We start from the raw sequence: 23,258 nt of genomic DNA on the forward strand, positions 1-23,258 counted from the left end.
CGGGTGTCCACCCTGGTCCCTTTAAATACCCCTGCACCCCATAAATATAACCCACCCTTACTCCTTAAAATACCCCAACACCCTTAAACACTAACCCATCTTAACCCTATAAATATACCCTGTACCCCAAAACCCAAACGTATCCCTAAACCCTAAAAATACCCCTGTACCCCAAAACCCAAACCTAGCCCTGAACCCAAAAAATACCCCTGTACCTCAAAACCCAAACCTACCCCTGAACCCTAAAAATACCCCTGTACCCCAAAACCAAATCTAGCCCTGAACCCTAAAAATACCCCTGTACCCCAAAACCCAAACCTACCCCTGAACCCTAAAATACCCCTGTACCCCAAAACCCAAACCTATCCCTAAACCCTTAAAATACCCCTGTACCCCAAAACCCAAACCTACCCCTGAATACCCCAAAACCCAAACCTAGCCCTAAACCCTTAAAATACCCCTGTACCCCAAAACCCAAACCTAGCCCTGAACCATAAAAATAACCCTGTACCCCAAAACCCAAACCTACCACTGAACCCTAAAATACCCCTGTACCTCAAAACCCAAACCTAGCCCTGAACCCTAAAAATACCCCTGTAACCCAAAACCCAAACCTACCCCTGAACCCTAAAAATACCCAAACACCCCAAAACATATACCTCAGTACCCCAAAACATATAACCCTATATTCATACTTACCTTATCCAAACATTAAAAAAAACATACTTTTGCCATTCATGCATTTACAACCAATTTTGTTGTAAATGTATGTGTGGTAAAAGCATATAAAATGTAATTCCATGCGTTATTATGGCATTGCGGAGTCATGGTACTTTCGTAATAAAAGTATGCGGAGTGATGGTATGCGGAAAGAAAGTTGCAGAATAATGGGTGTTTACCCTCCCCCGGTAAGTACATTGGTGGCACGGCGGCCCACATCTCCAGCAAAACACTCATATTTTTTCACCACCGATTTGAAAAATGCACAGGTCTCTCTCATTGATGGCCAGCACCGACATACACTTTTAGACACACCTCCCACCACAAGTTCTGAAATTGCGAACTTTAGAGCTGGGTAGCTACGTTCAAATCTCGGCATCAGCTCAACATCCTGTGATTCCAGGCAAATCGCTTTGTCTCCCCTGTGCCTACCACAAACTAATGTGTTCTTCTGTAATGTAAATTGTGCTCATGCCATGTTGTCGAGTTGGCACTATATAATATTGCAAGGAAAAATAAAGTAGGGAAACTCGAGTTCACACACTACTGAACGCGCACTCTTAAGTGCATCAGAAGTGCACTGTGAATGAGAGCGTTTCACAGGCCTGTCACAGATAAGAAATGCTATCAAAACGAAATCCTACAAAACAATATACTACTGGCCAGCAGCAATTCATACCAGACAACGTCGGGACGGGCTGCTAGTAGCCAATATTTTTAGATATCCAAAACAAGACCAAAAGGATAAAAATCCAACACACAGTACTTTAAAAATATATACTTTGAAATATATCCTTAGAATTGCAGAAATACCTCAAAAACACAGATTGTATGAGTCGGTAGCTCCATCCGGGGCTACCTCGATGCTGAAAACAACATAGTCTAACAATTTCAGCCGACCGCAGCGGTATGGGCCACCGAAAGCATTGACAGACACGGCAACAGTACCTTCCTTGTTGTGGCTCACACGTACGTGCGAGACGGTCATGACCATCATCACGGTTACATTGCAAAATGGAAGCAGTGCGGGAAGCGGTGCCCTCTCAATGAGGTGCAGGCAGCGACTCGATGATGATCGTCCAGAGCGTGTCGTGAGACCAACGCTTATGGTGCAGGGTGAGGTGTGCTCGATGCGGTGCTGGGCACGTTGTGGTGCAAGCAACAGAGCCAGTTAGCGGGAGCTGGCAACGGTCAGCCCAGACTGCTCTGTGGGATGAGGCGTGCGTCGTGAAACTTACGAGCGGTGCCCCCAGCCACGATGCGGTCAAGGGTGTCAAAGTCAGCAGCATCAATGGAGTCGGAGAAACCTGGATGGCAAAGTGAAGCGAGGAGGTGCGGAGTGCGGTGCCCACAGGTCATGGTGCAAGCAGTGGGTTGGGGCGGCGGCGTTGGTCATTGTCGGTGAGACCAGGGTTGCGGTGCATTTCCTTACTCTCTGTGGTAACTGAAACAGCAGTTCTAGAAGTGGTCCCCAGAGGTTGGTGAAGTCTTTGCAGTCCCTGAGACTTCAGAACATGAGGCAAGCCCTACTTCAAGCCCTTGGAAGTAGTCAGCACAAGTAAGAGAAAGTTTAGTGCAGCCCTTTCACTTCCCAAGGCTGAAGGAGCATCTGCAGGCCAACCCAACAAAGCAACAACACAGCAAAGAGGCAGTACTCCACCAGGCAGCTCTTCCAGCTCTTCTTCTTGGCAGGTTCCTTGATTCCAGCAAGTTATAAAATGTTGGGGTCTGGGCCCCAATATTTATACTCGTAAATCCCTTTGTTCTCTCAGGCAGAGAGTATCTGTGCTTAGTCCAAACCAGTTCTGTCACCTCTGGCCCAGCTTCCTGACAGGAGGTGCAGACAGCATTGTGGAAGGAAGACCAGGCCCATTCAGGTTAAAGGAAATCTCCTCCCCCTACTCTAAATGCAGCTCAGGTCTATTTAGCCCAGCTCTGACTCATCCAGACTCTCTGGAGCCACTGTACATCCCCAGCCCCTGTCACTCCTAAGCAAGACAGTCAATACACATCCTAGCAGAGGCATACTGGATGGCTAAGCAAGAAAATTCCTACTTTCTGACAGTGGTATTTTCAAACACAGAATGTAAAAATCACCCTTACTGAAAGATGCATTTTAACATTCTTGGTTCAAGCATACTAAACTTTACTTTCCTACCTTGTTCCCAGGGGTAGTTATGCTTATAAGATGTTATATGCAAACTCCCCATTCTATCCTATGGGAACAGGTAGCCGTGCAATAGTAAAAAACTAAATTGGCAGTATTTCACTATCAGGACATGCCACACACACCAGGGCATGTCCCACCTTTCACATACACTGCACCCTGCTCTCAGGGGTACCACGGGCATACCTTATGGGTAACTAACATGTAAGAAGAGAGAAGGTTGGGGCCTGGCAAGTGGGTGCACATGCCAGGTCGACAGGGCAGTTACATCTGCATGCAGTCTCTGCAGTGGCAGGTCTGAGTTACCTTTACAGGGTGACTTCTGTGGGTCGCACAATCAGTGCTGCAGGCCCACTAGTAGCATTTGATTCACAGGCCCTGACACTTTCAGTGCACTTTACTAGGGACTTACCAGTAAATCAAATATGCCAATCATGGAAACACCTATTCATGATAACATTTTCAACATGAGCATTTGCAATTTAACACCGAACAGCAGTGAGAAAGTGCGCAGAGATACTAAACCAGCAAAAACACAGTCAGAACGGGGAGGTCAGAAAGCAGAAAGATAGAGGAAGCACGCCAAAACATGCCAAGTCTAACACAATGCAATGTCTAATTTGACTCACAGAGTCAATACTGTCCATGTTAAAGTCAGTGTGTGTGATATACATAGTGTGTCTTGAGGAATGCACCTCGAGACACTGTTATTGTTTGTAATGTGACAAATGCATCGAGAGGACACTGGTGAAAAGTTTGAGCCGTAGTGGGCAGTTACAGTTGTACTCCAACCCAGATGGACGTGTCATGCATTGGGGGAATTATCCCGTGCTCTAATTCTCTTGAAACAATTTTTGCCTTTGTGTTTACCTGCTACATTTGGCGACAAGCAGATTTCACCCACTGGCAAAGCCACGCAGCGGTAATTCAGTTAGGACCCCTGTTTTTATCGGCAGTTGATATCGAGAAGCTGTTTACGTCTCAGCCCCCTCTTACTGACGGGTGCTACAAGCAGGCTCACAACCCCAGGCCATCGCATCAACAAATCCTTCGAGTTAAGGATTAACTTCATTCAGCGCATTCCGGCGACCTCACAAGCGTCCAGTCACATGATACCGTGCATGCACTTTCTCAGTGTTGGCACACATCCATCAGCTCTGCACGACTGACATCTTCTTGTCGTGATTATTAACAAATAAGCTCAGCACGATATACATCATCACTTGGCAGCCATATTTAGTGTGGTCATTAATTCTGTTTCAATATGTCCACTATCACCGATCAACAAGCAATTTACAACTACAATTTACCAATAGGCGAGTAATTTACATTAAAAAAACTAAAGCAACTTAATCTTAAGGGAACAACACTTACTGAATTCAGCATTTTCTTCGAAGTTTTGTTTTTCTTTACTGTTGTTTGGTGAGTTTTCAAGGTTCTAGTCCCCATATTTAATTTTAGACTATTTATTTTATCATGGCTTATTCTACTCATCAAATTATTCAACCACCACCATTTCTTAGTAAACTAGGCAATCCAGCAATGAAACAGGTACAGTGATTCAGTTATTTGATAACCATTTAGTACCAATTGATGCCAATGGATGCCAATGGATATAGTACTGCATGCAAATTTGCATTATTGTTTGGAAGATTGGGGCAAGCTGATTAGTAAATATTTGATCGTCTTCCACCAATACAATCACCTTAAGGTGATGGGCAATGGAATGGTTATTTAGAGGCCATAGCCAGATTGAGAAAGCAGTTTCCTGATGAACCTAGAATTATGTTGGAACTCCACAAATGTTATAAACACAAGCAACTTTCAGATGTAGAGTACTGGTGACTGCATGTGAATTTGGCCCGACTTTAGAAAACTATATTCAAAATCAGTTTGTTTTTAACTGTGCATTTAGAAAAATTCAAGAGAGATTGCTTTGTTGCAGAAACCAGTCATTAGCAGAGCTTATATATTTGGCAACAAGTATCGAAAGGTGGGTAATCTCAACCAAGCTAATGCATTCAGGGTCCATTATAAGAATTAACATTGCATCATTCACAGACAGGGAGCATGAAGGTTCTTTATGTTTGGTTAATACCAAAGGGAATACATCCAAGTTTGTGAACAAAAAGCCTTCAACTTATTGTTACAGGTGTGGTTCTAAAAGCCACATAAGTAGTTTTGCAGGTTGTCCAGGATTAGGCAAACGTTGCATAATTTGCAAGACAACTCGTCACTTTCAAAGTGTTTGCATGAGCAACAAAAACTGGTAAAGTTTGGTAGTATTGAAATTGAGGTGGCTTTGTGTTCTGAAACCCTCATCAATATAATTTTAAAACTTGACTGTGGTGGCAAGAACAAAATAGTTAAAGGACCAATATGTACAGCTTTGATTGATGGCATTCCTTTTAAGGTCATGTTGGATGCATGTTCCCCAATAACCATATTAAGAGAGAGCACTTTTTAAGAGTTCGGGGGAAATATTTTTTGCTTTGTAATTCTGATGTGAACCCCAAAGCGTTTTGGGAAAAAGACATTGAAATGGTGGGTTATTTTTGAGCTAATATACAATGATTTGGCAGGGAAACATACACGAAGGTGTATGTAGCTGTGAAGGGCTAGAATATAATTGGCTTCCAAGATTTGGCATGCATGGGCCTGGATCTTGTTCCCGGGGCTGACAACCCAGTGATGGTAGGTGATTTGCCAGTGTGCCATGTAGATTGTGTGGAGGTTTAAGTCAAATAAATTCTAGATAAGAATGCTGCAGTGTTCAGCGACCAAGTGGGGTTGATGAAGGGACTTTTTCATCACATAAGACTTACGCTTAATGCTCAACCTATAGCGTACAAAGCAAGACCTGTACCTATTAATATTAGGGAAGAGCCAAAAATCACCCTACACAATCTACGCACACAAAGAATTATTCAGCCTTCGCATTAATCACAGTGAGTGGCACCCATAGTTGTATCATGAAGAAAATATGCATGCACTGAATAAGAAAATAATTTTGGACTGCCACTCACCGTCCAAAATTCACAAGTTGTTAGAGAGTCTTGGGGGGCCAAATGGTTTTCCTTGATTGATTTACGATTAGCCTACCACCAGGTCCCTTTAACTGAAGAGTCTCAAGAATTGAGGACATTTGTATCCCTCTTTGGTGCCTACAAATTCCTGAGGCTACAGTGTGGTCTCGCCTCAGCAGCCAGCATGTTCCTGACATTGATGGACATGTTGTTTTTAGGCATCAAAGGGGTACAAACATGTCGACCACCGATATGATCTCAAGAGTGCGCTATATTGGTAACTTGATCTACACACGCACCACTTTGTTTTTATTTTTCCATACCACCATTCCATTAAAGAATTGTCTTACATGGCGGTATAGGGAATTTTAAATCACTTCACTTGAGCACCACATTCACTTTTTTATCCTTGGAAGCTACTGTATCACCAGTTGGTCTTCCTCCAGGTGGAGGTCAGCATACCCACAATAAAACCCGATGATGATGCTGTCACACTACACATAGGCGGAGAATCAAGATATACCGCCCACCTCTTGTGTACGCTAATGAGTTGTTTTTTTAGCAAGGTCCACCAAGTGATCCTGGTTACACAGGTACAAGCGGTCCATTCTCCCCCTGATTTTTTGGATTAAGATACGGAAGCCGAAAGGACCATAGCTTCTTCTTCCCTCCCCCTTGTTCTGAGAAATTGTTTGTAATGTGATACATGAATAGAGCAGACACGGTCGAGGACCTCGAGCCGTAGTGGTCAGTTACGCTTGGACTCCAAGCCAAATGGACATGGGTGAATTATCCCATGCATTAAATCTCTTAGAACAATTTTCGCCCTCAAGTTTACCTGCTACATTGTGTTGTTTCTTTCTCCTACATAACATGTTTATTTGCAGTTAAGGAGAGCAATCTGAACTAGATTTATTTATGTACCTTCTTTTCACACATTCTATGTCAATTTCTCCAGAATTGTTACCTCCAAACAAAACTCATCTGGTTTAATTCCTGAAAAGAATGTAGACAATGATGCAAGGCTTTTGATGGAGAGTTTAAACATGCCTCAAATACATTTTCTTACTTGTGTGAGGTCAGTGGTGGCTACGTTTTAAGAATTATGCTGTCTAAAGAGTATATATGTGTCTAACTTATGCAGAGAAGGACAGCCAGCTAAAAATTGCTGAATGTTTTTTACTGTGTCTGTTGATGCTTGGTTTCTTGACCTGCTGTTCAGTTGTTGGATTTTATTTACCTAATTGCAGCAGGGCAGCTGTTCAAGGCTGTACAAAAAATGCAAGTAGTCTGTTATGAAACTTTTGAACACAACCTCAGAGTATTTGATCTCTGAATTAAAAACGAGTCGAAGAAGCCACCAGGACGGCTGCCTTAGACTTTGCTTGTTCACAAATTCATATTTGTTTTAGATGTTTAGCATTCAGTCTCATAAAACAATGGTATCATTTGCATGCTAGCCTGCACGGTCCCTGCAAGCTAACCTTAAAATCTAATTAAGAAGCAAAGGATATTGGCTGGATGTCAGCGAGCTGAAGCATGTCAGGAGCGCCCTAATAACTGCCTTTCACCGGGAACGCGGCCTATTCCTATGTGTAATTCAGCACAGGCATGATAAGAGGCCTCACAGCTCATAAGTGGAGAAATTGAATGCGAGTTATCACTATATTGTAACTTATGAGTACGACTAATTTCTCATCCCGCAGGAACTAATTATATTTCTCGCACTGCATTTTTAACATTACAGTTCCCTCCTTTTAATAAACCCTGCACAAACGTCCTTTCCGGGAAAATTATATATGAAAAAACAATTTCACTGACCCAGCAGTGCAGAGTTCATACGATGTATTTTCCCAATTTTCTGAGCCACTAATTGCTTTTTCTCGAAATAAATGTGTTTCATATGAAATATGCAAAGATATGGGAGGCTGAATTAAAATGCAGCAATAATAATTGCTAAAGCATGCATTCGGTTAACGTTCCACGGCCTTGGAATGCAAACCACCGCAACTTAGTTGATGTTTTTTTCATTTCCACCTTCTTAAAAAATTCATGAGGAATGTTCATTGTTTATAAAAGCCTCTTCATCTTCCTTTATTGACCTTGCATAGTGTATTTCAAGGGCAGCACGCGCTGTTTCATTGTTTGATCCAGCCCCCATTAAAACTCACCCGCCCCTCCTTCCTGAATATACTTCCACGCAATTGATCCCCAAAGACTTTTGGCCCCAGTCTGTCTTTTGTTCGACAAAAAGGTTGCAAATAATTTTGTCTTTAAACTAAGTACCTTCCAGAGAATAATGATGCAGTCACGGTAGGTGGTCTGCCTTTATATACCTGCAGCGCTCTTATTATCGCATCTCGATACAAAAGGATAACCCACACTTAAGTCATGCTTGTAGCCATGCACACGAAAACCTATTGGTTTAGGAAGAAAGACGCACATTTACATTTGCAAGCTATAAGATTAACACATATTTTATAGCTGCATGCCTGCATAAGGAACTGGTTTGCAACAAATATATGACGTTACTTCGCATGCGTTTACAACGCATGCTTTTACAACGCGGTCAGTACAATGACTGCGTTGTTACTACGCGTACCATTGCAACACAAGTCATTACAAAGACTTGCTGTAGGGCGCAGTGGAGTTTGGAATAGTATAATTTACTATTCCAACTCCAGTCTGTGCAACAGTAGGGAAGGTGTTGAATTTTAAATCCAACATCTAAAGCCCCCTACAGCAAGTCGTTGTAATGACTTGCGTTGTAATGGTAAGCATGGTAACAACGCGGTCATTGTACTGACCACGTTGTAATGGCACTGCATTGTACCGACAGCGTTGTAAACGCTGCGTCCCGTTTGTAACATCATTCCTATAATTATATACACTATAAAAATGTGAGTAAAGGTGGATTCTATACTGCAACTGTCACCATTGTGGGGGGATTTTTATTGGGTTCTGAAACAATAAAAAAAGGATCAGGTGAAGGGAAAATAGTCTTCACCAAATAAATGAATCCACCAGGTTTTCAGGATTACTCCTCAAAAGGATCAAGTTTGAGTTTCTTGAATATTTAGCATTGAAATAGGTACATCCTCCCCGAACACATCAGGACCTCCTCCTCACTTCTTGAATTCCGCAAGAAGCTGAAGACCTGACTTTTCAATAGGTCAGTTGAGACAGCCTGTCGTCAGTCCCAGCCTCACCATGTGCCTACTCTCACCTACTCGATACAGAAAACAATGGCCCTGGACCATATAATTAAAATTGGGATAAAGCCCTACTCAGTCATATCATTCCATGGTTGAGAGCTTATGAATCTCAGTATGAAAGCTCAAAGTATTCAATACATTATTTACTGTTGAAAATAGGGAGTGAAAAGTGCAACAAACCAAACTTTTTCGCAATTACCAACTTCCTGAGACGCCACTTGATCGATTCACCAGAAAATACCCAGAACGCCTTTTCATTTATTGAAGCCGACTTGTACAATACACAGCCGTCAGCTATCCCGAGCGGAATTAAGTCAACTGCATCAGGTTCCACCGCCTCCAGTCAATCTCCCAAGCGGATCAGCATACATGGCTACATGAACAATGTCCTTTAGCCACACAGCTTAGACCCATGATCAACCCCCGTGATTCAGAGTGGGCACATGAACAGGCCCATTGGTTGCCCCACCCCGTCCTGATGAAGATCCGAATGGCCCAGGAATAAATATCCGCAAGGCCCTAAGATGGATCGAAACATCGACGCCCTTCCTCACACTCCAGCTTGGACCACAATACTGTATTTTCCTTCACATGTAAAAAAAGGTCACGGACAACCAATAAACAAAGATCCTTAAGTGTTGCCCGGCGGTGTCGCCTCTTTAACCCACAAAATATTAATCAATGAAGAGGCAGGCGCTGGAGACTGGAAGGCAGGAAACAAGGGTTTATTCTCTCCGGAGGAGAACACATCAGTTCGGACAGCAAGTATCGTCACGAGGTGCTCTAACCGCATCTCTGAGGCCTGGCCTCTTATACACAGGTTTATGATCTTTATTGCAGGTAACACATTCTTGCAATGCTTTGAAGTATGAAAGGACATCCTCGGAATCTCCCCTTCAGGCCCATTCCCACACACATTTACAGTTGAAGTCCCCACCCCGGTCACAACAGGTGATGATTATCGCGCAGCTGGACATTCCGCCGATTCACGGGATGTGTGGGGTTGATCGGATCTCATAGGGAGGGGGGCTTTGATCAATTCGAGGGTCCTTTAATGGGGGAAGCTTCCTACTGTACGGGGGGGCAATAAACAGTATCCGCAGGGCCAGGTGGCGGCCTGGGAACGAGGAAGACAAACGGGCACACAGGAAAAAGGGGGGTTTGTATCAAAGGACCTGGGACCATGAAAGGAATGAAGGGAGGTGTCGCGCTGGGAACAGGATGGGATTCCGAGGCAGAGCTGCGCCGAAGAGGGGTTTACGACCCAAGGCATGTGAGAGCGGGGGGGGTTGTCAGCGTGCGGGGGGATGCCTGCGAGGTTGAGAGCTGTGCTGGGGGTTAGTGGCGTGCAGAGGGTGGTTCTGATCGAGGCACCTAAAATGGCGGGTGCGCACGACAAAAAGTGTGGCATCAGGGGAAAAGGCAAGATGGCGCAGATAATGTTTACCAAACCGTACTAATTTTCCACAGTCCTCCCTTTAACATTCCCAAGACATCTTGCTGGCCTTTTTCCTATCCATGTCTACTGTGGCGGTCATAAGTAAAGAAGTAGGAACCCAGGTGAAGGAGCTGTAAACATTACATTTAAAATCTTTCATCCTAGGAGGCGGGCCTATCGTTAAGCTTGTTGCAGGAAAGTCATAGTAATGCAATATCGGACAAAAACGATTCTGTAGTGAGAGAGTTGGGTACATTTCATAGATGCTTATAGTCATTCGGAATATGAACTGATAGGTTATTACATATGTAAGTTCATTTCGTATTCGGTTGGAGCATAATCAATACAATGGTGGCTGGGAGAGAAATGAGACGTAGTAAAAACGATAATCAGGGGTGTCACTGTTCGAAGGGGAAGTCTTATTGTCGTGGACCATCATTAGTGAGTTCTCAGCATTCTTTGTCGTCTTCTGTTGGCACTGTTGAGCACCGGCGGTGGAGCTATGTGTCCAGCTCTATTCTAGGTCCTGCGTTGCAGGGCATGACCTTTTCCTCGCTTTCCTGGTCAAAAAGGTCCTTTTTCGCCCTGTGTCCTAACTATTCTTTCATGGGTACCTTAGACAGGGCACCCAAGTTTCATTTTAGTTTGCAACAAAAACCCTATTCTATCTGACCGCAGTTTTTCTTTTTCGAGTCGATTGTCAAAGAGTTCAGGTGGAAGAAGGGGGTGTGTGAGTAGTCCTTAGGGTAGGTCGGAGGAAAAGGGGATGGAGCAGGGCCAGATCGGGAACAGACCAGGGGGACGGAAAACGTCAGGTAGGCGGGCCCATGACCGAGTTCAGAGGACGGGGACTTTTCGGCACATGTTGATCATCGAGCAGGGGCATCAGGTCAGCCCTTTCCTTTCATTTTGTCGGAAACAGTGCCTCGTCCTGCGACTCCTTACTGTTGCGGTCTCGCCTTGGCCAATGTCGCAGATGTTCCACGATCTGCAGTCAGGCCGCGTGCTCCCACATCCGGTCTCTCTCTCCTCCGACAGTGGTACCCTTAAATGAGTTTGAAAAGACAGTCTTTAGAGAATTAGCAGAGGAAGGTAATCACATAAGTCTATTTCTCTCCCAACTCCAAGCAACTGAGAAACATCCGTTACATTGGGGTTTACAACCAACATATAAATAATTGATGATGGGTTTGCTGGATTTCCTATAACTTTCCTTCGTAACTATTTCTTTGGTATTTGTTGGTATTACATTCATTGTCGTGGTACGAGATCTGATACCTATTCATTGCATTTGTTTATTACAGTCACGTCAGTTCTTCTGGCAGAGACCCACTTTCCTAGTACGAGCCTCACGAAGCTATACCGTTCTCCAGGGCTTTGTATTTTACGAAAAAGTGCAACGTGCTATCACCATGGTCTGATAGGTATCTTTCTGAGGAATGAACATAGGCTAAACAATTTTCCATTATATCAATGCATCCTATCTTTCAGCTAAACATTTTACTTTCAACAGGGTTTACTGCAACAATTTCTTCATTTCGGTCTAATCTTAACTTCGCAAACATCATTCTAATTTCTACATAGTCTCTTACAACCTGACTACTTCATTAAAAACCGGGGGGCTTGCGATAACTATTCGACTCATCCTTGGGGTGACCGGGGTCTTTATGGAAAACAACTAGGAACATAGTAAACTGGGGTGAGGGACTATCGTCTTGCTTTGTGTCATGAGGGCGTTATCTAGCAGAAGGCCACAGTTCAGTTGGTAAGCGTTCAGTGACATTTCTCGAATTCTAAACTCTGTAGCTTGCTCATCAGCAAATCATTTCTAGGAACAACGGCTGGCCTGTGTCAGTTGTAAGCCGACCCATCTCTTACAACCGGGGGTGAGGGATATTTTTTTAAACTCTCGTCCGGGGCAGCTGATACAAAACTGGGGGCGTTCTGGGAAGACGGGGATGCTTCGATCACTTTTACTGTTTGGGTATTGAGACAATTCGGGACGGGGAAGGTCGCGTTACCTGAGGCATTTTTTTTTTATCATAGAAGCCACTGACATGTAGTTCCCTTATTAAGGGTCAGATTAGGGAACCTCAGTCGTCTTACCTGTCCTTTCCTTTTTGGCCAATTCTAGGTTTCATCAATATTTAGCAGAAAGGAGAGGTAGTAACATGGCATCAAGGTGATTTTATTTAAGACAAATTTGTGCAAATACTTGCGGTATTTGGAGCCAATTGGGTGGTGCACCAGGGGTGGTGGTTTGCCAATTAGGTGCCAGTCGTTAGGAAGAGTGAGAGTGTGGAGGAGAGAGAGAGAGAGAGAGAGAGAGAGAGAGGGAGAGAGGGAGAGAGGGAGAGAGGGAGAGAGAGAGAGAGAGAGAGAGAGAGAGAGAGAGAGAGAGAGAGAGAGAGAGAGAGAGAGAGAGAGAGAGAGAGAGAGAGAGAGAGAGAGAGAGAGAGAGAGAGAGAGAGAGAGAGAGAGAGAGAGAGAGAGAGAGAGAGAGAGAGAGAGAGAGAGAGAGAGAAAGAAAGAAAAGCAACAATAGGCTAAATAGTACACGTGCGACATGGGGAGTGGCCGTGTATTAAGATAGGCTATTCAGCGCATTACACAACATTGAGACATTACGGGTCTGTGTTAGAATTTCGAAAGCATGCAGTTTGGGACGGACGAGCATTAGGCCGAGTACAAAGGGACATGCATTGAGTAAAAGGCACCATTGTGTCGCACTCTCGGTCCTTTGACTAGTTAAGTCAATGCTTCAGTCGCATAAAAAAAAACATTTTCTCATAGTTTCAGACATACGTGACATGTGCTCATTCAGTGATCGTGTTTCATCATATCATACAACTTATTGGCTCTTTCGTTACAAGAGTAGTTTGTGGGTGTCCTTAGGTGCCACCTTGCAGCGTTAGTCCGCTTCATGTATCAGACATGGCGAGGCTTCAGATCTTCACCATACCTCAGTCGTGATTCCATTGTAATCTGTAGAGGGAGGAAAAGAGGGGAAGGGAGGGGGGACAACATTCGAGCATATCAAATGCATGGGCACGAAAGTCCTTTACTTACCACATACTCGTCTTATCTCCTCGGGATATAATCCCTGGGGTCTTGGTTTCTGAAGCCAGGGGGGGCGGGCAGTGTGGTGAGGATGGCAAGCGATAGGTTGTTCACGAGGGAGATGGTCCGAGTGTGGCATTATAGGCCGTGTGTAGGGAAACGTTAAAAAAATCAGAGGCGCTTAGTGCGAGGTATCTAGTTTGTAGATGTACCTAGCTATCGGGGTCCTTAAATCTTTTCCAACGCTGTGATGTCCTAAGGCATATCAGCTCTTCGGCCAACCCAGTTCCCTAGTACCTTTGAGTACCATACCTTTATAACATTCTATCATTTACACCGCTCACTTTACCCGTCCTCAGAAGTCGAGGTCCTTCTCCATGCGTTAGTTCCTGAGCCAGTCGCATATTTGGAGGCAGAGTATCGTGCCTTAGATTCGATCCTCAATCCGGGGCTGAGCAACCATCTTCTAATAACCTTAGAAAGAGAACAAAGCAGAGCGCACAGAAAAACTCTCCCGCTGATCCCACATTTTACAAAAGCATGCAATACCTGTTCATAGTTTGGAAAACCTTTATTTGCACAATCGTTCAGCATGTAGATATGAGAGTGCAATCGTATTTGGCCGGACACGGCGATGGCTGAAGCGCGTACAGTAGGGGGGGCTATTTTGCAGCATTAAAAAACATTTTTAAAGGGTTTATTTAGTCATTTGCAAGAAACTAAAAACGTCTATCAATAGGTGAGGGATCAAGGGGCATTCATTTCATAATTGGAAGCACAGTCAGACTAGTTGCAATCAAATTTCCTAGATGCATACCGTGGGCGTGTGTCATAAGCGAGGTTATGTATCAGTTGCAATAATATCATAATAAATCGTACATTGAAACCAACATTTTAACGGGATCCTTTTACATGTTCGCCAAGTGAACCCTCCTCTTTTTCGTCAAGTGTACAAAGGATCATATACATATCTCAGAACATCAAGTCTTATTAGCTAAAACACCACGAGGTGTTCGTAAGTTCCTATTGACACCGGCGCCATTTTGGGCGAGGCCGGGTTAGTCCGGAAGTAGCATCAGGGACAAAATGTTTCCCACAACCGGCGGTTGGACCAGAGTCCCTTTCGGCAGTTCAAAAAGACTTGTGCTAACAGAAGGGGTGGCTATGTCGTGGTTATTTTCGTTAGCGATCAAGGCAGTTGTTCCTCACCGGAAGCCTGCAGGGGCTGAGAGCTCCGGGGACCTTTGTAGAATCTTCAAGGCTGTGGGGATGCTGTCGGAGGTGGGGGCTCGTGCCCCGGTGGGCAAGCGTCCGAGTTACATTGCTGGTCAAAGTTACTCTAGCGGCCTAGACCCGCCTTCCAGGGGGCCCAGACGCCATTTTGAGACCCCGCAGCAGCCGCCCTTCGTCGCGTCTGCAAGAGTGGAAGAGACTTCTTGGGGCGAGAAAATGGAACACCATGCCGTAGGAGCAGGACATTCGGCTCGGGGCACTAGGGTGCAACTGTGGCGCCTCCACCTGGGGAGGCGAGGGAGACTCGTTCGTGCCGCCTCCCTCTCCCAGTGCACCCCACGCAGCCCCTTTTCACAGGTATACATGATGGCCACCCCACATCCCGTGCTCCACAAGTACACTTGAGGGCCATCGTATGTCTTGTGCTGCGCAAGTATGGTTGCTGGCCATTCTATGTCCTGTGCTGCGGAAGTATGGTCGCCGCCATCCTATGTCCTGTGCTGCGGAAGTATGGTCGCCGCCATTCTATGTCCTGTGCTGCGGAAGTATGGTCGCCGCCCGGCTGGAGGATTTCGGCGCCGGGCCTGGGCTGGGAAACCTCCTACCTGGGGAGGTGGGAGAGGCTCGTTCGCGCCGCCTCTCCGTCCCAGCCCACCCTGCACCAGTTCTTCAGCGGAGGTATTTGTGATGGCCGGACCAGGAGATACGAGGGAGGGGGTCATCTGCATCCGCCCCCTCCCTACTCGTGGCCCGGGGGACGCCGCCCCAGGAAGAAGAGGATGGGAAGGCCATTACATGCCGGGCCCGTGGTGCCTCCTGGACATCCCACTGGCGATCTTTTTGATCGATGGCTGTCAGTAGGCCCCGCTCCACACGTGCTGTGTGTTTCACCTTCCGGATGGGCGTGACCGGTGACCTGCTGCATTTCGGGAACTGCCGGAGTGGGGGTAGGTATTTTGTTTGGACAGGCATGTCTGGGTAATGGGGGGTTTGTCTATGCAGGCCTGTAATTGCCTTTTTTTTTTCACAGAGTGGGGGGGCAACAGAGAGTAATCAGTCCCATTGCACTCGGAGTTTGAGTTCATTAATGGAATGTATACTAATCTGTCCGAGACTACTCTGTGTATTGTTTCTGTATGTTATCCGAAAGGGTGGCTTTTGTGTTCGGGAACAGTAGCGGTAGTACGGGGTTCGTCACCGGGTAACTTAGAGCTAGACTGGGTTTTCCGTCTTAGCGTTGTTCGATCTATGAGGATTCAAACATGTCGCTGAAATCGGTCTGGCGAAATCTGTGCCATCGGGCGTAATCAAACGTGGTGGTTCTATCCGGCCTGTCCGTGTCAGTCTGATTCATCTTTGTCTCACGCCTTTTCCCTTTCTGCCGGCCTGTTATTTCTGTCGGCCCTCTGCTCTTACCCTTGTTCAGTAGAGTCGGGCATTGGGCTTTCCAGTGCCCGGAATATTTACAAAAAGCACATTGGTTTTGCCCTAAGTCTGGTCGTCCTGCGCGTAGTGTCGGGGGATTACTTTCGGGTCGTTGTGTCTTGGGGTTGTCCTGTCGGTATATTCCTTTACAGCGTTCCCTTCCTGCGTTTACTCCTTGGAACCGTGTTGCCACTATCCCTTCCTTTTGCCTACCAGATGCTTGGAAGGTTGTCTGTCGCGTTTCTTTACCTACTCTGACTTCGTCTCTTTTCTTTCGTTGCATTGCTTCTTTGCGCCACATACCGAGACTGTCGAGCATAATAGGCGTTGTCTTACTACTACAAAGGGCTATTTCTAACGTTTCTATTTTATCAAGATCGAAGGATCCTATCAGTGGCCACTTTTTCTCTTGATTTTCTTTGGTATACTTGTGCCACAGCTTACTATAGGCTATGGTAACTAATCCATACTTTGTGAACATGTCTTTATTAGGGGTGCCTTCCAGCGGAGCTAGATGGTCCACCTCTAATAAACGGTCCGGGTTGAACCAATTACCAATCAGCGAGGAGAAGATAGGCATGACGGATCACAATGGGACCAAAAGTCAGCACTACCTACCTTATCACTGCGTGCAAAGACTAGACAGAATATTTCTATTCTACGTTGTTTGCAGGCAGTGAATACCTCATGAACCAATATCGAACAGTCAATGTTCGGTCAATCAAACAATCAGTGGGGAGAATAAGTAGGCCCGCATAGGTCTGCGTCCTCTACCCTTTCACTATCTGCAAAGAGGAACCTGTTCTTTCCTGTTTGCAGACAGAGAATCTCCAGAAAACAATCCGCGAACAGTAGTTCGGGGTCAAAACAATTAATCAGTGTGGGAGAGGGAAATCTCCCGAGAACAATCCACGAACCGTAGTTCGGGTTCAAGCAATCAATCAGTGGGGGAGAAAGATAGGCACGACGGCTGCGTTACCTATCCTTCACTGTTTGCAAAGAGAGGGAGCCTGTTGTTTCTCCGTTTGCAGACAGCGAATCTCCAAACAAATCAACAAAGAGTAATACTAGTATTTTCCAAACAATCAAACAATCATTTCGCAATTCGTCGTGTTTACACGACCTTACCCGGACCGTATGGACAGTTTCTTGTCTTCCGAATCCAGCGCCCGATCGTCCTCTTTTCCTCGTATTCCTCGCGGCACTCCTGATGGTTCCCAGTCAGGACCGTAGATCACTCGAGAGAGGTCTGTTCGGAACCAGTGAAGTTCGGATGATCGGCTGCCAGACGAGGGTCTATTGGGCAGGAGCTCTCCCAATCGTTGCAGTCGTTCACTCTGTCGTCAGGACCTCTCCCACTGGATCCACGTGTCGCTGATGGGCCCCACGTTTGGGACGCCAATTGTAAAAAAAAGGTCACGGACAACCAATAAACAAAGATCCTTAAGTGTTGCCCGGCGGTGTCGCCTCTTTAACTCACAAAATATTAATCAATGAAGAGGCAGGCGCTGGAGACTGGAAGGCAGGAAACAAGGGTTTATTCTCTCCGGAGGAGAACACATCAGTTCGGACAGCAAGTATCGTCACGAGGTGCTCTAACCGCATCTCTGAGGCCTGGCCTCTTATACACAGGTTTATGATCTTTATTGCAGGTAACACATTCTTGCAATGCTTTGAAGTATGAAAGGACATCCTCGGAATCTCCCCTTCAGGCCCATTCCCACACACATTTACAGTTGAAGTCCCCAGCCCGGTCACAACAGGTGATGATTATCGCGCAGCTGGACATTCCGCCGATTCACAGGATGTGTGGGGTTGATCGGATCTCATAGGGAGGGGGGCTTTGATCAATTTGAGGGTCCTTTAATGGGGGAAGCTTCCTACTGTACGGGGGGGGGGGCAATAAACAGTATCCGCAGGGCCAGGTGGCGGCCTGGGAACGAGGAAGACAAACGGGCACACAGGAAAAAGGGGGGTTTGTATCAAAGGACCTGGGACCATGAAAGGAATGAAGGGAGGTGTCGCGCTGGGAACAGGATGGGATTCCGAGGCAGAGCTGCGCCGAAGAGGGGTTTACGACCCAAGGCATGTGAGAGCGGGGGGGGTTGTCAGCATGCGGGGGGATGCCTGCGAGGTTGAGAGCTGTGCTGGGGGTTAGTGGCGTGCAGAGGGTGGTTCTGATCGAGGCACCTAAAATGGCGGGTGCGCACGACAAAAAGTGTGGCATCAGGGGAAAAGGCAAGATGGCGCAGATAATGTTTACCAAACCGTACTAATTTTCCACACACATGCTTCACTAGAAATTGTAATTGTATGACTTATTATGTTTACTGAAAAAAACGTGGCCAAGGCTCTAAGGACAGTGAATGACAACCCCCACACCATCCACCCCTGAACACCCTTGCTGTTTGCACGTTCCCTCTGGAGCAACCCCCTTCACGTATATTGCCTATGAAAAATACAAAAAGAAAGTGTTTTATTGCTTCTTACATATTATCATGGAAATAAACACATGGTAATTGAGAACATATTTGGTTTGTTGCACTTTTCTCTCCCTGTTTTCAACAGTAAATAATGTATTAAATACTTTGAGCTTTCAGACTGAGATTCATAAGCTCACAACCATGGAATGATATAACTGACTAGGGCTTTTTCCCAACTTTAATTATATGGTCCAGGACCATTGTTTTTGTATCATATTGCACCCAGGTCCTTGACTATTTTGGGTTACCCCATTGTTTGTAATAGCTACTCTCACCTGGCCTGGATACCTTCGCTGGTGACAAGCATTACTCTACAAATCCATTACATAAATGGTTCTAGACAAACATTGCGCCAATACTGACAACAGTGACAAAAATGTGCTTGGTCTCATTGTGGTGTGAGTTGTGTACAAAGTCCAGCACTTAAGTGTTAAAGACTTTATTTCTACAAATGCCCACAGCAGCTTCTCTTATTTCTACTCAGCTGCCAACTTCTTTTACATTAAAATCTAAATCGCTCTAACGTTACACGTTGTATAGTCCACATGCGGAACAAAGGCATAACATTCTATATTATACATGCAGAACCTTGGAATAACATGAAAGGTAACTAATGTTCCTGCTTTGTAAAAATCTTAATAAATAATCTCTCTATATATAAAAACGAATGTATGTCTGTCTCTCTGTCTGTCTGTTTGTCCTTTATGCATTACTACACCATTCATCCGATCGCAAGGAAACTTTGGGAAGTTGTTGGGTACACTCCTGCAAAGGTTTCTGGCATAATTTTCTTTTTAAATATCGGCCCCCCAGGCCCTCATGATCTTTCGAATACTGATGTACGCACCAGACGGAAAAACAAAAAATCGTGTATCCACAAGCACTCGAATAAATAAATAGAATTAAAACGACACTTTGAAATGTTTTCCATATTAAAATGAATAAGTTACAATAGAAATGACACAATGTAAATTGAATGTTATCATAACGAGTTTCCTTGAATTTCCTTTCTTCCGAGATCGCAGCAACGCGCGACTGGTAAGCTAGTAATAAAATAAATAACAATGATAAAATAAAAAGATGAATACCAAAAGTGTTGCCCACATGTCTTAACACTTGTAAAATGTGAATTCTGAATGTGCGTTGTGTACCATCATACTGCTCTAATCATTTACACGGAAACCCACTGTACTTTTCAGGAAATCTTATTTCACCATTCTTTCTGCCACACATTTGTGCATCCCCATGAGATCTTACATCTTCTTTTACACCACACTTCGGGGCATATTTACAGCCCCTATCACCACCAAAACGTCACTTTGTCTAATATTGTGGTGGCGATAGGGGCTTCGCCTTATTCATAAGGCAGCGTTAAGCCACATAACGTGGCTTAACACTGCCTTGTGAATAATGCCCCCTTTCATGCTATACTGAGCATGAAAGGGGTGGGCGAGGGGTGTTGCAGTGGGCGTTCCACCACCATACCCATTGATTTGATGCTGCACCATATTTACAAGGGCAGTGTAATATGGGGTGGCATCAAAATTAAGACCAGCAAAAACTTGGACTTAAACAGATGCAACGAGGAGAAATTTATCATGTCTCCTCTTGTTTGAAGTTTTTATGTGTGCTGTGTTGTGCAGCACACTTCGAAACAGCAAAACACCATTGATTGTTTATGTGCAGGACAATGCCCCTTCCTGCACATAAACAATCATTAAAAATAAAAAAATGCTTTGCAGCTTCTATGTGCCCTGCATCAATCAGCACACATAAAAGTTTCAAAATGCCATTTCAGATTGTTTATGCGCAAGAAGGAACACCTTCCTGCACATAAAACAATCTTCCCCTACAACGCAGGCACCCTTGCATTATGGTGCAAGGGTATCTGCGTTGTTGCTAGGCAGTTAAAATTAGCACCAGCTAGGGGGCTAACCCCGTGCTCCAACACTTCCTAGTAAATATGCCCCTTTATTTTTCCACCTAATCCAGAATACATCCTTTTCTTTTCCAATCCAGGAGCTTTTCCCTCAATTACTTTGTCTCTACACACTTCACCCACCTTTGCCAACCTACTATTATTCCATCTAGATAGGGCTTCTCCAACTACTAGATTGTGAGCTACTGGTAGCTCTCTAGCTATCTATGAGTAGCTCTCCTGTGTGAAGCCAACTCTAGTAAATTAGAAACTTTTGCTTGATTTAAATAATATATGTACACCATAATTAAAAAGTATGTAGGTGAGGCGAAACTATTTGTAATTTCAGAACTCAGAAGCTAAAGCTTGGAGGAAAATGATTTCATTTTCAAAATATACTTAAAGCTGATATTTGAGTTAAAAAGGGTGCGCTCTTCGGGATACTTATTACTAATTCTACTACTATTATTTTGGAGGCTGGGACATTGCATCTATGGATGTTATGTATTACATGTGATGAGGCATTCTGAATTGATAAAGTAGTTTTTTACATCTCTTCTGCAACCTTACCTGAAGCACTGAGGTGATCACTGCTGGTAATCTTGCATGGGGGCTTACTAAAGTAATCTTGTCTAATGCAGTCAGTACTGATGTTTAAGCTCCCGGTGATTTTCATTGAACAGCAGTAGCTCCTGTTACAGAAAAGTCTGGAGATCCCTGATCGAAATCCATCACACAACTCAATATAATTTCTTCCTTGTCTCTTGACAACCTTAGTTTCTGAAAATACGGATCTACCTTTTCTTACACACCCTAGCAATTTGATTTTGACCTATAGACTGCATAAAATCTAAAAATCTAAAGCTAAAATTGTTTAGCTTTACCTTTTTCATCAAAGTATTTCTATACGATATTTGCTTTTTACATCTTCCGTAATTCCTTTACATCAAAAATCTATATTTCCTGACCTGTACCCCATGGAAACAGCCACATTTCTTTTTTGTAATTTGAACGCCAATAAACCCGTGGTGCAATTTATACTGATTCTGTATGCCCACATCTTTATTTAAGAGTTCATCAAAAAAAAAAAATTCCATTGGCTTCAGCCATTTGAATGCTCTCCTTCACAATCTTCCCAGAGCATCTTCTCTTGTTTCTCCTTAGCTACCAACTCCTTTTAGATTCAAATCTAAATCCCTCCAATGTTCTGCATTCTATATTACATGTTACATGTCAACATCGGCATAACATTCTACATACACGAAACATTGGTATAACATGAAATGTAACACTCATGTTATAGCGATAGAGGAAGAGATGGGATGTATGACATTACAATGCATGCTTTTACATCACATGCTTTTACAACGCTGTTTTTACAACGCCTACTATTACAACACATAGTGCTTTGGGGCGCTGGATAGTGAATAGTTTAATTTACTATTCCAACTCCAGTCCCCGTGGATAGCAGAGAAGGTGTTGGACAGTAAATTAAACCTATTCCCTATCCTAGAGCGCCCCCCAGCGCAATGCGTTCTAATCATTTGCGTTGTAAAAGTTGCGTCGTAAAGGCACTGCGTGGTAAAAGTTGCGTTGTAAAGGATGTTTCCCGAAGAGAAGGTATGGACTTCCATGTTTACTTTCCATACCCCAGTGCCATAGTTTTTCTTTTTACATTGATTTGTGTTTTGGTTTCTCTCTCCCTGTGTCAAAATGTATTTTTTGATGTCTCATTGTCAAGGTTTGATTCCTTTTTTTCACTGTCTGTCTTTCCCAGGTCCAGAATCAATGTTTCCACCAGTCCCAGGTAATATTTGCCTTCACATGTTAAAGATGCAAAGTTCTCTGTCACGGTATCTGCCTGCCCAAGTGTAAGTGTCTCTATCTCTCATAGTGTTTGTCGTTTACTTCCCGGGTTTTGCAGTACTAAGGGAGAGATAACAATCCTTGTAGCAATATTGATGCTATCCCTCACGCTGCAAACAATAGTATCTGCACCAAGCTGACTACAGTGCCAAGTACCTCCTTTATAGGCATTGTCATTTAAGGAGCAGCAAAGTTGAACCAGCTACATTTATTCTTGTGAATTGCTGTGTGGAAATGTCTAGTTCACACGGTGCATGTGTCTCACGCAATAAATATAATGTCGAAGCAGTTTTATTGATTTAGACATTTTAAAAAACTATTTAGTTATTAGTAGAGACATTTTGTCAGTAACTGAAGCAAGTTGTGATAGCATTCAAAATACTTTTAATATAATATCTCAATTACTCAAAATGTTACTATGTCCCCTTTGTACGTAATCAGCAGATCCCCGTTGAGGAGGATTAATTACTTCTAACGGGCACACCACAAAGGCTTCCCATATACGTTGAAGTCTGTGTTTCAGTCTTTGAATTGTTGCTGTACATCTTCACCGGAACTGGTAATGAAGGACTTCTTGAAAAAACTCTTGGTCGAATGGTTGAACACTCTGAGGTTCCGGCAGTGTCGGGAGGAAGCAGCAGTCAATGAGAAGCATGAGGCAGTCAGTGGTGTTCAGACTGGTGGTCAGCCACTCCCAGACCAAGGGG

Source organism: Lissotriton helveticus, chromosome 8 (assembly GCF_964261635.1).
Source record: "Lissotriton helveticus chromosome 8, aLisHel1.1, whole genome shotgun sequence".
Taxonomy (NCBI): domain Eukaryota; kingdom Metazoa; phylum Chordata; class Amphibia; order Caudata; family Salamandridae; genus Lissotriton; species Lissotriton helveticus.